Source organism: Micropterus salmoides, unplaced genomic scaffold (genome assembly GCF_014851395.1).
Source record: "Micropterus salmoides isolate LMB-PRFRI ecotype aquatic unplaced genomic scaffold, ASM1485139v1 Ms_hic_scaffold_4, whole genome shotgun sequence".
In the NCBI taxonomy this organism is placed as follows: Eukaryota; Metazoa; Chordata; class Actinopteri; order Centrarchiformes; family Centrarchidae; genus Micropterus; species Micropterus salmoides.
Window position 1 is genome coordinate 13333728 of NW_024043372.1, and position 11349 is coordinate 13345076.

An 11349-nucleotide genomic window follows, 5' to 3' on the forward strand; every position below is an offset into this window, starting at 1 on the left:
AACAAAGTAATTTATTTTTAACAAATAATGAGCAATAAATCTAAATAGCGTGTGAATAACGTGTGAAAATCACTCAAGTCAGTAGTGATAGGGGTGAGTGAGTGAAAGTATCGTGTATGTAAAGGTGTTGAAGGTGTAGAAATAAAACAACGGAGAACTCAAAATGGCCTCAGCCACATCCTTGAGGGGGGATACCTCTTCGGCGACAAAGGAAAGAAGAGAGAGCCACTGCACTATTGCCAGGCTTAAGTAATCGGCACACACTGGGGCCCTCAGGCGATTTACCTAATCAATGTAAGCACAAGAAAGTTACACAGGACAGCCCCGCAGGGGTCGTCACAGTGGAAACATAGATACACTCCTCTTTTTAAGTACAGATTGATTGAAAACTGTCAAGACCCAAGTACCAAAAGTTAGCAATGAACTGCTGTCTCAGGTCTTGTTTACATATTTACATATTTCCTGATTTAAGGAAATGTCTGAATATGCTGGCTGGTTGACCTGATTGATCTCTATGCAGTTAGCAAACAGTTTATCCCGGGGGCTAGTTTCAGTGTTTACTTTTAGTCAGACTGAGACAAGAGTATTTTAAATGAATTAAATTAATGCATTAATAGATTTTTTGACCATGTGGCAGAGACAACATGCAGTAAACACAACGTTACATGCTAAAATCGTTAGGAAACAGTTGCCTATTTTCACAACCTGCAACAATAGAACTAATTTGGAGTAATATTTCTGACCACCCGATAAATGCATCTCCAAAATTAAGTCTCCTTTTTGCTCTGTTTTTGGTCTGCACCAGCTCCTGAGGGACATATCTGGCTTTTTAACTGCTAAATGCTCCACAATTTTCACCAGGTGGTCACTAAATTTGTCTGTCTGCTGTTTGGTGCCGAGTAGGTTGTATAGCCTACTGTCGGTTTAAAAGCTTTTTTTTGCTGAAAACAGCCGGCTGCAGCTGCCTGAGAGTGAATCACAACAGTAAACTTGTGTGCTGTAAAACCAAAAGCTCTGTAGGACTGAGGGAAAACGCAAAGATAATGATCATTTAGTTTATTATCTTTAATTTAATTTCAATTTAATTTTAAAGCTTTTGGAGGCTTGTGTTACTATCCCCAATTTATAGAGCAATGAGCCACAATTATGAGAAGACCAGGTTTAAAAACATTGAAATTTTCCTCTAAATGTTAACATTCTTCAAACTAAATTATTGGTACTGACCAGTGCTGGTGATACAGAACCTTATTTCTTTTTATTCACTCTTATCTTCAAACTAATTAGTGCTCACGGCAACTTTAAAATTAACCTGGTCATGTAACTGTGTCAACATTTAGCATGGGGCATTCTGGATAATGATTACACCAGGTACAACACTCAAGCTCTATATTCTAGATACACCTGAGTGCATTAATGCCATTACTTAATGTAGTCTTCCTAATTTGTACTGTGTTGTGTGGCTAAACACAAAGGTGACTGTGCATCCCATTAGGACCACTATACAGGTCTGCCCCAGGGCTTCTGCATCCCGCAAGGACATAGTTTATCAAATTATATTGGGGAGTATTTCAATGCTTTGTTACAAGTCAGAGTACATTTCAATGTTATCAGATTTTGAGACACACATGGTGCGCAGTGATACACACCAATGGGCACCACAAAAGGTGTATGGTGAAAGGATCGGAAACTACAACTCTAGAAAGGTTTCTGAGAAATACCTCAGTCACACAAGCTCTGTTTTGATCTTTTGTTTGTTTACAAGACTCCTCCCCCTCCATCACACACACAAAGTGTATACTGTCTCTCTTATGGAGCACTTCAAGTACTCCTTTGTGCAGGCAGATATCCGGCTACACAATACTTCCTGCCATATAGGCTTCAAGCTCGGCCCACTAAAAGTTGTGCTTAACTGAGGGCACATGCACTCATGTATAGCCCATGACTGATTTATTCTCCTTTATCCTTTTGCTCTGGACATGTTGGTACACCTCCCAGGTTTGCAGTTTTCCAATGCAGTTTTCTGCTTAGGGACTATGATTTTTTAAATTATAAGTATATTAGCATACATCTTAAAATCTAATCTAACATGAACACAGAATTTTAATTTCACAGATATTGTTGTTTTCACTTGCAGTGCAAAACGTTTTTCTCCCTATTCCCGAGAGTGACAGTAGATATAAAACACTGTTTACGTATGCTAATGATGTATAGGCTCTGCCACACTGAGTAGCTTCTGTTACTACAGTTGCTCTCCCCCTTCAGCTCTGGCAAACTAATTACCACTGGTTGAAATGAAACGCATCAGCGGTTCGCCAGAGTGGGAATGTCTCCACAGACACCAGATTTAAAAACTCCAGTACACTGCGAAATACAGAGAGATTTACCAGATGGTGATAGTATTGTGGGAACTCCTTTGGTAAGGGCTTGAATGGAATGGACATTCATTAAAGTCCTGCATTCTAGCTTTATGTTTTCTTGTGAACAAACAGAAGTTGCTCTTTACTTTCAGTGTTTGTCACCAAAACACACTGTATGTGTTTTAGGTCTAAGAAATTCTACATGCAATTTTCAAATGCATTAGTACTGCGCTTCCTTGCATGTTAGCGGAACCACCTATCAATCAGTGGGATAATGTTAAACTAACATGGAGATTCTGATATCACACAATCTTCTTCAGAATTAACTCAACATTTAAGCAAACATGGACAAATAGCCTTTAAATAGCCTTTCTGGGTTCCACCATATCCCAGGACCTGAAGTGGGAGCCCAACACTGACACCATTATCAAGAAGGCCCAGCAGAAGATGTACTTCCTACGCCAGCTCAGGAAGCTCAACCTGCCTAAAGAGCAGCTGATCCACTTTTACACAGCCATCATCCAGTCTATCCTCTGCACGTCCATCACTGTCTGGTTTGGATCTGCCACCAAAAAGGACAGGGACAGACTACAACAGACAGTGAGAAATGCAGAAAATATCATCGGTGCCAACCTGCCCTCCATTCAGGACTTATACATTTCCAGAGTCAGGAAACAGGCAGGAAACATCACTGAAGAGCCATCTCACCCGGGACACAACCTGTTCCAGCTACTCCCCTCTGGTAGGCGCTACAGAGCACTGTACGCCAAAACTAACAGACACAATAGCAGTTTCTTCCCACAAGCCATCACTCTGATGAACATCTGATTTCTGACCAACTCCTGTACAATAATCCAGTAACTCTGTCTCTAATCAGCCACCTGTTTACTGGTTACCACTTATTACACATGTATGCATGTATGTGAATGTGTACCTGTATAAAACATCCACCACCGACATGTACATAATAATGAAATTATATCTTACTCCTGCGTCTTTTGCACTCTGCTCACTGCACTATTTGTGAATATGTCTATATTGTTTTTTGTTCATAGTGTGTATATTTGTGTTGTCTACACTGTAACCTGTGTCTGATTTATTTTATTATCGTGTTATTGTATTTTTGTATGAGTAAGCACATCGTGAGCAATGTACAATCCTGAGTCAAATTCCTCGTATGTGCACACATACCTGGTGTGGGAGCCAAAATAGCAATTTTTTGTTTATATTTAAAGATCAGTATTTATTATTTCAAGACTTCCCATATTTTTATATTATATTTATATTTTATATGTTATAGTTCTGATTCACTGATTTGATGGACAGTTTGGCCACTGATTGGCAAATCAGCCTCACCATAGTAGCTGTGGGTGTGGTGTAATTACTAAAGGGAAGTTGGAAACAGGAGTGGAGGCCCTAGCTTTAGTTGAGACCAAACACAGTTTTTTAACCACACTTTTTCTAACCTTATTTGATATCATTTTTGAGTCAATAGGCTACTATTTATTTTCCCTCATTTACACTACACACATATGCACCAAACCTACAATATTTTGGTAGGATCATAGGTCAAGTTTTATTTTTGTAGGTAGGATATTAGAGTTAAATTATTATTTCCAACGGCGAACACAGAATGCTGGATCGGCGAAAAGTTACAAAGGTGCGTTAAAACTACTCTTCTAGTGCTGGGGCAGTGGCCATAATATTGAAATGGAATAGCCACTACACCTGGCAGTAAAGCTGATTCTGAAGTGTTCAGAGCTCCAGAATAGCTACTACATGAAAGAATTTTTAATCTTTTGGCATTTTCTTTTTTTTTTGTATTGTTTTATTTTCCTGAAACATTAACATTTTGACCTGTCCAGGGTGTACCCCGCCATTTGCCCGATGTCGGCTGGGATTGGTTCCACACCCCCCCCTGCGACCCTCTTCAGAGGATAAACGGTTGATAGTGAGTGAGTGATTTACATTTTTAAACAAATTTCAGCTAACAGCAAAATTTCACCTGTAAACATTAAAATGATCATGTCAACAGCTTGCAGTGCAGATTTGCCTGAATGAAATCAAATGTGATTTTAAGATGCAATTATCTGTGTAGAAGAAAATCTCCCACAGCTGCACAGCAGAGGTCTGGCTGTGTTTCTGTGTTTTTTCATACATATACACAAGAGATGCAGATGTTTGAATTGTTGTTAATATTCAGTGTGAAAATATCGCTGGCTTTGACCTCTCTCGTGAATGGGAATTGTGTAGGTTAATGTGAAAGCACATATACACATGTCAAATAAGATATATAAATGTTTCAGTGACACAGATGTGCCAAGCTAAGAGAGAACACACAGTCAGGTAAATCACTAAAGACATATGGATGACTGCATTCTTGGCTGACAAGAGTGCACAGATAAAGAAAAATCATTAATTAGAATACATCTATATATAACAGCAGCTTTTACATGAACAAGAATTTACCTTAAATCTTCAACAAAACCCATGTATCTTTGCTTACTAGTTAGCAGTTTTATCTCCAGTATGTTCTTATCTTGTGGTTATCATTGCATTATCTTCAATATTCTCAGTTCCTGCTCCAGTCTTATCTATAACTGATTTCCTGCAACTCCAACAGCGTTGTTCCTATGGGGATCATCACATATTCATCTAATCAAAAAAAAAAAACAACAACAACAAAGCTCACAGATTTGTCTGGACAACAAAATTAACGTTAAGATGAGAATTGATCGTTGAATGAGTTTATCTAACATATCTTTCTTCTTCTGCGGGAACTGTACAGTCTAGCGGAGATTTGTCACACACCAAACACTCAACAGAGTAGGTTCCTGTGTAAACAGACAAAGTACCTATGGCGGGGCATGTTCCGTCATCACAGGGGTCCTATTGTTTGATGAAGAAGCATTTTAGGAAATGATGCGACCCCTGCAATGGATGGCCTATGGTGTAGATTGTCAAAGCCTTTTGAGTTTTGTTTCCTGCTCCTTTGTACACTGCAGTAAAATCATCTGCCTTTGTCTATGAACAATAACACATTCTAGCTTTATTTAGTAATTTTAAATCAAGGGTATGCCACATTTAAAGATATGAAATAACACATTCACCCTCTTACAAACACTTAGTTGAATAAGCTATATTCGTAAGCAATAACACACACCATCATTTAATTAAATATGTTCACAGATTATGATGATACAGCCTTACCTGGTCTTGTATGACCAGTAGTTTATGTAGCAAATGTTGGCAAACTTTAGACAAACATTGCTGTGTAACTGACTTTAGGACTCCTGTGGCCATAGTGGAACTATCCATTGTTTTACTTTAAAGTATGAACAAATTCTACATTAGAGACAGCTTTCAATAGAAAAACAACATCACTGTCCATTTGGTCAACACATAAAATGACCCATTTACAGTTCGAAGAATTATTCGTTATTTTGGGAAATACTCTTATTCGCTTTCTTGCCAAGAGTTAGATTGATACCACTCTCGTGTCTGCATGTGAACCTACCCGCCAGCTGTCAGTTAACTTAGCTTAGCACAGAAAGAAAATCTGCCAGCACCTCTGAAGCTTACTAATTAACATGAAATATCTGATAAGTTTAATCAGTACAAACCAAAGAGTAGAAACAAATTCTTGGGTCTGAGTAGTTCCAACGCAACCAGTAGAGACTCTAGAAAGCACTGAGCCTAGGCTAGAAAAAGTCCAGCACATTACCAATTTGTCATTCTTACTCATCGTTTTTTTTTTTTTTTTTAACAGATCAAACAAATGAGATACAGTGTGTTAATCAGTGAGCTTTGGAGATGCTGGAAGGTAGATTCTGTTTACACATTTTCCAAATGTCCAATGTTTCCTCAAAAGGGCTAAAACCAGGGAATGTCTTGCTTTTTTCAGATAAAAATTATATTTCTATCGATCATTTTTGCTCTAGTCATAAGTTCTATCTCTGTAGTCGTTACGTGGATTATCATAGGGTGGCAATTCTAGGATAAAGTGATCATGAGATATCCCTGATGTAATACATTTTTATTAATTTATTAATTTTTTTGTGATCTTGTCACTTGTTTATCTTTTTTTTTGGTTTGGCATCATGACAAACTTTGATCAGAACAGAAACCTTTATAAGGGTAGGTTAGATATAATTTGTGTCACAGAAGCATTGTGCATGCATTATATTTTGAGTGGAAATAAAAAATTAGAGAAAGGGAAAAATCTATGTGGAATTACTTTTTATGTATTTAACTCTCTTTTTATGAAAATATGTATGTAGGTGGCAGTACAGTAGCATGAGTGGAGGAGACCACAGTGGATGGGTGAGTTTACATAGCAGTCAACAGTGAACATCTGTTTCTTTTACCCATGACCAGGATCTTTCCCTAACCATACCGAAGTTGTTGTAGTTGCCTTAACATAACTAAACCAGATCAGAAAATGCTTATATAATTATTTTTTGTCATAGGGGTCATTTTGGAAGGAACTGTTTTGTCATTTAAGTTGCAGGACTTGTCATTACCAATCAAAATCATCAAGCAAACATTTGCCAATTCGAGCTTCTCAAATGCTGCTGCTTTTTCTGTTTTATATCACTCCAAAATGAATATTATTGTGGTTTGGATATTTTGTAGTCTTAATTGGCAAAAAATAACTGATAGATCACTTGATAATAAAAAAAAATCTCTAGTTGCAGCTTTCTAGACTAAAGTAACATATGTGTGACTTGTCAGTAATCAAAAACACATCTGAGGCATCATATGCATTCTAGAGATAGTTGAATGCCTTTAGTCTTTAATAGTATTTCTACACCCTGCGTTTACTTGATTTGAAGCCATTTTGTGTTGTCAACATGTTCTTTCCCCTCTAACCCCTATGGTGCTGCAGGAAGGTGGTTGTAATCATCAGTGTATCTGAAACGTGATTGGAGCACAGGGGCAGATGGGTGGAGGCATGCGTGCTGGAGAGCTGGATGTGAGGTACGCAGGCAGTAACAGGAGAGCTGTTCTGCTACTTTGTCCAACAGCACGGAGAGCTGACCTTGAGGGGAATGGGGAAAATTGACAGGGGTAGAGCGGTAACAAGGACCAGCTATATATCAGGGAGGCAATTTGGAGTGGTTTATCCGATGAGGGTCAATTCCTGCTGCAGTACCATAGATCAGAGTTTTCAAGCCTGAACGTGCCTTCATGGGGAGAGGTTAGGATAGATCCATTTTTGAATGACTGAGCTGCTGATCAAGCCCCAGCAGATCATGCACACAAAACACAGGGGAGTGGGGTAATCATGAGGATTTGTGATGCAGGAAAACGTGCATCAGCAGATTTATCTCCTGCTATTTGTGGCCTTGCTGCTCTGGCTCCGGCCCAAATCAAATCTTTTTTAAGAGGCAATTTCACAATGTTCCTTTCAATTATTTTACATATCAGGGACACGGAATAGGTTATTATCTAGAGGATACAGGAATTAATGTTATTATTATTACCAGCGATAAAAATGACTACACTCATTTGTGACCAAAGCATATTCCTCTGTAAAGAAAAGACATCAAAGATCTGTACTAAATCTGTCACTGTGTTGCGCTGCGATACCAAGAGAGAGTAATTTTACAGATGCCTTTACTCTGTGTCTGACCTTTTCTATTGCTGCTTCTATTTTGGATCACTGTCTCTCTGCACCTCTGAGACTGGCCAGATGGCAGGTCTATTGAGTGATAAAATTTGAGAGACAAGAGCACTGTTACACCACAAGACTCTGTGGCTAGGGCCCCGGCTTCAGTGGAGGTTGGAATGAGCACATAGAGCCAGCATAACATTTGAATTCCCCTTCATTATCTTTTCCTGTGTGGCCAACAGACTGAGCCCAGCTCATACGCTCTGCAGTTTTTACAGAGTGGCAGAGTGGTACAGAGAAGTCAATATAATGAAGATGCTGAGTTATATAGGTCATCAACATGCAAATTGTTCCGAACTGAATGGACTATTATGTGAAATCTGATTTTTTTCTAAAGTAAAATTATCACTGTAAAGCCAAATTATGAGACTCTACTAACTAAATTATACTGTATATTAATAAGTGGAGACATCTTGTGGACAATGTTTATTTTGCACTATGTTGATGTTCCAAACGTGAAACTGGAGGCATCAAAAGGCTAAAAGGGAATAAAATTCTATATTAAACATAATTTTAACCATCCTAATTCCTACATAATTCCTTTTTTCTGCTTAAAAGTATGCTCTGCACCACAGTGTATAGATGGCTAGGAGCTGAGGCAAACTGCGTAGTACAGCAAGCAGTTTAAAGTCTTAAAATTATGTTAGAATTAGAGCTGTTATCTATTTTGGGCTCTAATTTGTTAATGCTACGTAATAATCATATTGTTCAACATTTGAAAGTTTGCTGTAGTACGTTGAACCTTTTTTTAATGTCCCGCCCCATCCAGGCTGTGATTGGTCGGTTGACGAAGTGACTGACAAGCATGTCATCATATATCTACTGTAAATTTATTGCCCTCCAGAACACACACACAGTCTCAGGGCCAGTAGCTGGCTGCGGTTTAAAGTGCCCTTTGTGCGTACAGAGTCAGGAAAAATGAGTCTGTCCTATTTTGGCCCATGGTCTTGGAATGATCTGCAGCTTAAGTTGAAGTTGGAGTCTCTTATTCCCGTATCCAGTTTTAAACAAAAACTGTCAGAGGTTTTAAACACATCTTGCATCTGTGACATTTAGTCAAATTATGATATGTTTAAATTTCATTGTGCTTTTATGTCTTTTTATCTGATACTTTGTTGTAAATAATTTAATAATACCGTTACTTTTATGAATAATGCTGCTGTACATGTAATGCCTTGTTTGCACCTTGCACTGTGTGCTGTTTCACATCTTGGCCAGGACATCCTTGTAAAAGAGATTAAAAATCTCAATGGATTTCTTTCCTGGTAAAATAAAAGGTTAAACAAAATAAATAAAATAAAAATGTCGGCTTTATGAAAAGTTGAACATGTTGAACAACAAAAGGCACTGATACAGCTAACGTTAAATGGCCAGCGAGCCAAACCCACACCTTCCTTATCTTCTCCCTATTTTCTTCTGTCGACGTCTCTCTGTCTCTGTCACAGAGTGACCATAGCACCGGCATTTCCCTTGGTGCTCCGGTGGCGAGTCTGACTATGTTTTCAACGATTAGCAGCGGGGCAGGGAGGGGTGGGTTATAGCAGGTTGTTGTCTTAAAGGTTACTCACACACTGCTCATAAAACTTTTTTGTCATTGCACGTAGGCTTATCTGTTTTTAGGGGCACATGCGAGAGCCCGGTGTGGGCGGGGATAATGAGCAGACTGCAGCACACACAGAGCGTCTCATGCACTTTTTGTTTTATTAAATCGCACCTGTTTTGCAGTTGTGTAATCACACTTTACAACATCGCAGCCCTAGTTAGAATATAACCAATTAGCCCTTCCTTTAAATAGGTTATGGTTGCCATATTACCCTTTAAAACAGGTATCAATTTGCAGTTATTTTGGTCAGATAGCATTCTTTTAGGAAATCAGTTCATGAAATTATAAATTCATTCACAGATTAAATAAATGTCAACCTACTGGTGGTGGCAGATGATCGGTCAGGGAATCACCAAACTCACTAGGATTCATCCTCTGGGAAGCATGAACGCCTGCGCTAGATTTCATGTCAATCCATCGGCCGACACCATCCTCAGGGCTCCAACACTCGTGTGACTAAAAAGAGAGAGAAAATCCTGATAGTAGATTTTTTTTAAAGACATATGAGCATGTTTTACATTTTGCAGCAGCTATTTTAGTGGTGAAGCGCCTATCCATGTGCCTGCACTGTTTTAATGACACATTCATTTTAGTTAGGTGATTTAACTGCATCCATTAGTGTCTTTGCAATGCCATGGTTGCATCACAAGCATTTATCCCGAGTTTAGTAAATCCATTTATCCATGAATTCATCTCTATAGCTTTGCCAGCTTGAAAAACTGCTGTATATATACTGGCTAATACCTAACGAAAGCACAACAAAACAGAATCAGAGCCAGAAATGGTCGGATGAGCCGGGTACATTACCATGGATATCATAGGGGAATATTTATGCAACGTGATTCGAGTTACAGTCGGTTCCCTGCTTATAGTCTACAGGATTTTCACTGTATGCCATCATAAAGCAGATATACTACACAGTCGACAATGCACTTTCGCATCTTATCTGTGCTCTGCTCATTTTCCGCTTGAGGAAGTTGAGAAAATTGACTTAGAATTGCTCCATGCAAAGTAGCTGCACTTTCCACTCACATGGTTAGACACAGGGCATCAGAGTGTGGAGCAGGTATGGTTTCCAACCACACAAGAGACCCAGAGTGTCCGTGCTACAAATAAAAACCATCAGCACTCATGCTGTCATTAATGTACTCAGGTGTATAGATGAATTTAGGATGCAGCTTCTTTCCTGCGGAGATGCATAAAAGTGCTGTGCATGCTTTAACAATATAATGGATTATACAGCCAATGTGCTACCTTGGGTTCCTTCCGAAACACAATTTGGTGACTATTAAGAAATGATGACACACGTTGCCCTTTTCTTGTAAATGTAGGTGTACTTCTTTTGAAGTAAAACGCAATCTTTATATGCAACAAATTTCCATGTTGCACTTTATTTGAACAGCCCACTCTTTACACCATGCAGTGCAGCGGTCAGCATAGTTATTTTATTCAAAACCCAGAATACATCCACACACAACTTTTTTAATTTGTACCGGTTCCTTGTGCAATGTGAGTTCTTGTTGTATTTAGCTAAAGAGTGGATGCGTGCAACACAACCACATCCATCATAATAATTTCACATTTTTCAGAGAATAAAAATGTTCATTTGGAGACAAACACAGAGTAAACAAAGTTCTGAGGAAGTGAAGAAGCCTGTAATACAATACCATTTGCATTTCACACATCTGTTTCTATGACAGGTACATAGAATTCTT